Consider the following 5,486-nt stretch of genomic DNA (forward strand, 5'->3'; position numbering starts at 1 on the left):
ACATAGATTGCTTATTGGAATATGCGATGGATGCATGATATATTGTCAGGTTGACCTCTCTGAGTTCTATTGAACTCATTCCTTTCTATATATACTTTTTAGATCATATTATAAATTATGAAGACTCCATTCAAGTGGAGAGTTTGCCACTGCATAAATTCTATGAGAGCTGGCAGGCGAGGATGTAGGGGCGCATGAAGACTTGTGCCCATGTTTGGATTGCTCTGATGGAATCGAGTACTATTGAGGCTATGACGATCACTTTGAGATTGTAGTTGCCCTTGTGACCATTTGTTATATCCTTCTTATAGAACCAATAGATGGTGGCACTACTTAGTCATTTTAACCTCTTGAGAATATAGACTTCCGTTCTTGAACAATTACTTCTTCTTAAACTCTAATATTTGATTGACTAACCTTGGATAATGACTTTGAATTCAAATCATGGATAACTGTAATAACTTTAATATTTTGACTTTGATTTGATACTTTATTCTCCTTTCTTGCTCTTGGATTATGCTATGTTGTATTATTGTTATGGATTGGCACTATACCTAGAGTCTGTAGTGTTATCACCCCCACAGGTATTCGGGTGAGTCTGGATTCAGCTAGGTGGGGTGGGGTGTTACAAAGGGTGAATGAGTACACCCAAGGGTTGAGTATGGGATAAGACTCGAGGGTAGTTTAGTAAATTGACATTGGGAGGGTATTTTGGTCATTTCATTATGAGATTTAATAGAATCTAACTAACTTTGTTATGTATGAGCAACTAGTAATATCTAGGTGATTCATGGTAATTTTTGGCACTTACGGAGGCACCTTCAAATTCACTTTCATTTAAGGAGTCACAAGTAAAAAACTCTAATATATAAAATTAGGTTCTCATTTGCAAAGGAAGAAAAAGAAAATTTGATTATTTGAGTTTCTAGAGTTGTAACTATTTTGCAGCTTTTCTAACATAAATTTCAAAAGGATTTTCTCATAAATCTAGAACTTCTTTTCACTACTAAATTGGATTACAGAAAAAGTTTTTCTTATTATTTTCTTTGATTGTATACAGGTAGATTTGTACATATTGCATTTCAAGTAGTTTATTCATTCTAATATTTTTTTTTCGTGATTTTCTATTTTGTTATTGTGCCTTTTTCACATCTTCTTGGCATTTATTTATAAAATATGGGAGGCCCTATTAATAGTTTGTTCCTTATCTAAGATATAACCATGGACGGTTTTGTAATTCAAGTATAATACACATTCACAAAAAATGAGAGTGAAATACAGTGAGAAATAAGAATAGGGCAGGGAATTATCTTAATAGAATGGACTTTTTAGGCATGAAGGAAGAAGATACTTTTCTCCATGGATTCCATTAGCTCAGCCTTACATCCTCTATACTCACACAATCATATTGTTAAGGTAAATCATTCTTTAAATACCAAATATTCCCCACAAATCATAAGCCTCTAATTCCTTATTATCACAAAAGGTTGTCAGCATTTAATCTTCTAGAAATGTCAGTGGCCTTATTTGTCTGGAAGTCCTTCGTAAACTGGCATTTGATCTTACATCATTATCTTGCTTTGGTTCCCTTTCGGGTTCCCGAAAAGATTAAAGAAAACTTAAGAAAACAAATGAGGAAAACTTACCATGAAAATACTATCTTTATTACACGAGGGATAAATTATAAGAAAGCACCCTACAAGGGGGGAGCACCATTTGTGGATTCTTTCAAATATTTCTTCAAAAACTGAAGTGTCAAACTCGCACTAGTTACCTCTATTTATAGGCAAATTCTATACATAGTGCCCTATTACACTTATCAAAATTACAAACAAAGCTATTACACTAGTCATTTACTACTAACAAAGGACTAGAAAAGACACCTTTATTTTTTTAGGGTACTATATTGCCCTTAGTCCTTTACTAGTATTTACATATTTGACCTTAAGGTGTCACATCAATTATTTGAAGAGATTATTCCACGTGGAACCATCTACGCATGCAGTTATGGAGATTGTATGATCTGTTGAGGACCATAGATTTAGAATTTCTTCAAGAACCACCCCGTGGCATTCCATGTAGTATGAAACTACTGTTTTCCACATTGGTTTGGTTTAAAGAATTAACCCATATTTTACAGGCTGGGTTTTGCCCTGACATGCTTTTTATCCTTTCATGTTCAAGTGAGAGAAACACTATATTTTATAATTCATGTTCTGGGTTAGCCTGGTTTTATACTAGCCTGACATAGTTTACCCAATATTTTACATGTTTGGTACTCGCATGTAACCCGGATCAAGGGTTAATGTTGGGGTAATTGTATTAGGGCCTGTTTGGTTACATGAGTCTAGAGATTTCAAATATCTAGAGATTTCAAATCTATAGATTTCAAATCTGTGGAGTTATAATTTTTAAAATTAGATGTTTGGTTGTGGAATGAAATCTGTGGATTCATCCTAAAAAACTATTTGATCGACGTGATTTTTGTAAATGTGCAAATGTATAGCTTTTTTGAAATCTCTAGATTTCACCCCTTACCCATAAATCTACAGATTCATGTTTTTAGTGTAAAAAGGTGAATCTCTAGATTTCATGAATCTAGAGATTTTTACAACCAAACGGGTATAATTCTCAGATTCATGAATCCAGAGATTTGAAATCTCTGAATTCATGTAACCAAACAGGCCCTTACAAATTCTTCAAATACACAAAAATGAAATTGCAATACAATTGAGAGATGAAGATCTTTAACCAATCCGGAGAGCTTGAAGTTGCAACCGAACGAACCATCGATCAATGAGGTTGAGTCACACCTTGAGTGTTGTCTTTAAGGTAATTGATGCACCCTACTACCAAGGGTTCTTCGCACAACCACCTCCAAGATAAAGCAACCTCCAACTAGAAGATGAGGTAGTTCTTCTAGTCCCTTCAAGGAGCTAAAAGCTAGAGCACAACACTTAGACAAATTCAAAGAAAGAAATTAACTTTGTAACACAAATAATGCAAGTGTGAGGAGTGTCTCAATCGCACACCACATGCAAGGAAATGTTGGGTTTGTATAGGCCCAAACCTCACCTTACACCCCTTAGGATTCTTAAGGCAATGAATTGGAGAATCAATTCTCCACTAATGGAGAATCATTCTCCACTAATGGAGAATCAATGGTTTGTCCCTCTTCCACTAATGAGAATAAACCACCTTGACCTAACATCCCCACTACTTGGAGAAGTAAGTCTCCTATTCACTTCTTTGGAATGAATTGGATTTAATCCATTCAAAGACCTTAACCCCACTCATGGTAATGGCCATGAATGGTCAAGAAGTTGAAATGAGAAATGAAGGTCAAGAGTTAGAATTTGAGTAAATTCCATCATTCAAGTAAGGCCAATTATGTTGCTTTGGGTCCCACACACTAACAAAATAATTAAATAAAAGAAATGCAATAAACTAATTTTGAAACTTAATATAGATTTTTAATAAAAAAAAAACCTAACAGTTAAGGACAATTATGTTGCTTTACATTATTGTCCTATGAACCATGTGGTCTTTTATGGATTGGGTCAAAATCCTTGTGATTTTGTTAACGTCCAAAAAACCATCCCTAAGTTTAACGTCATTTGGGTGTGATACAAATGGTAAGGGATCACCCTATGGGAAAATCTACATATCAAGGAGATTTTTCTCCTTGTCTTTTCCTTTCCTTCTTATCACCTTGAATTCAGAATCTTTCGGATGTGGCACGATATGGGGTTGTGATGATGTTTGTGGGTTCATGGGCCCACCTAGGGGTGTCAACGGTGCGGTTTGGAGCGGTTTCGAGCTGGAAACCCCCCAGCCCAAACACAACCCATTTAAAAGATAACGGTTTCGGTGCGGTTTCGGTTTGGTGCGGTTTGGGTTCGGGTTAATTAGCGGTTTGGGCTAACGGTTTGGATTCGGTTTGGGCTAACGGTTTGGACTAAATTAAAAATCAATATTGAAACTTATTTTTATTTTTCCTCAACTCTTCACACAAAAAACTATGAAAGAGAGAGGAAGAAGACTCCAAGTAAATCTAGTGATGGCATTAGCTTGATGCCTTGATCCAAACACCCCCCCAACCCCAAAAAAATAAAAAATTCAGATTCTTCTTTCATGTGTAGATCAACCTTACAATCTTCACCGAATGAAATTAGATTTATATGAAGGCTCAACTTAAAATTACTTGTGATAAGGAATAGATTTGCTAGAGCCTAGCAACAACACATGGTCCATTGGTCCTACAATCATGGCATACAATGTAACAATTACGAAAACATGATTCTAATTTCTAAATATCACAGGAATAAAAACACTTAAATACCATTACAAAAAGCTCTATTTTGAAAGGAATAAGCAAAGGGTAACAACAAACACAAGAAAGTAACTTAGGCTGCGTTTGTTTGCTGGAATAAAGGTGGGGTGGGAAAAAAGGGGTGGGAAAATTCTTGAAAAATGTGTAAATTTCTTACTTTTCCTTTAAATCCTAAAATGGTAGAGTGTTTGGTTGCTTGGGGTGGGAAAGTGGGAAACAAGGTTCCTTGAATCAAGGAACCTTGTCTGCTGATGTGGCAGTTCAACTTTCCCACCCCATACTATTTTAAAACCCCACATATTTGGTGGGATTTTGTGGGAAAGTTGGGAAAAGTAAAAAAGTGGGACCCACCTGATCACTTTTCCACAAAACCCTTTCCTTTCCTTTTCTTCTCCCTCACCCCACTACATGTGGGACCCACATGTTTTTTTTTCCCACCCCTTTTTTCCCACCCCACCTTTGCAAACAAACGCAGCCTTAGAGAAACTTCAATGAGTTCATCCAAATTCCAAAGCATTGAATTTCAACCTCCTTCTTAACTGTTGAATACTTTGTTCAAGTCCACCTGTTTGAACCAAATCAAATAAAATATGAGAAATGAGAACAAATAAAAAATAAAAAAGCTAAGCTACTTTAAATCTGAAGTCTTAACAACATGACAAAAAAATCATAACATAATAGAATGTATGCTACTAGATTTCAAATGGCTTAATAGTACACTACCTTGGTATTTAAAAGTTAGAACAAGCAGAAGAAGTAGCAGCTGTTGAACTTGATGCCATGACACTTCCTAGTACATTGCCTAACGCATTGTTTAACTCATCAAGATCATTAGCAGGTTCAGCTACATACCAAAGTAAACAAGTTATTAATTGATAAATGAAAGTTCATTTTAAAATATGTGATTAAAGGGGAGGGAAGGGAAAGGGGGAAAAAACTCTGAATTTGATGAGCACATTTATGTGTGAAATCTTAGGGCATAAAGCATGCATTTTACGCACTTTGAGTGGAGCTACCTTGGGTTTTATGTTGTTTTTGCAGATTTTATGAATTTTCAGGACTTGAGCAAATAGTTGGAGTTTTGGGTATTAGACATGCGATTTTACACGTCAAGAGGTCTGTTCAAGTTCTCAAATGCGAAAATGGGCCTGAC

Source organism: Hakea prostrata, chromosome 7, assembly GCF_041222555.1.
Source record: "Hakea prostrata isolate BN-2017 chromosome 7, UWA_Hpros_2, whole genome shotgun sequence".
Classification (NCBI taxonomy): Eukaryota; Viridiplantae; Streptophyta; class Magnoliopsida; order Proteales; family Proteaceae; genus Hakea; species Hakea prostrata.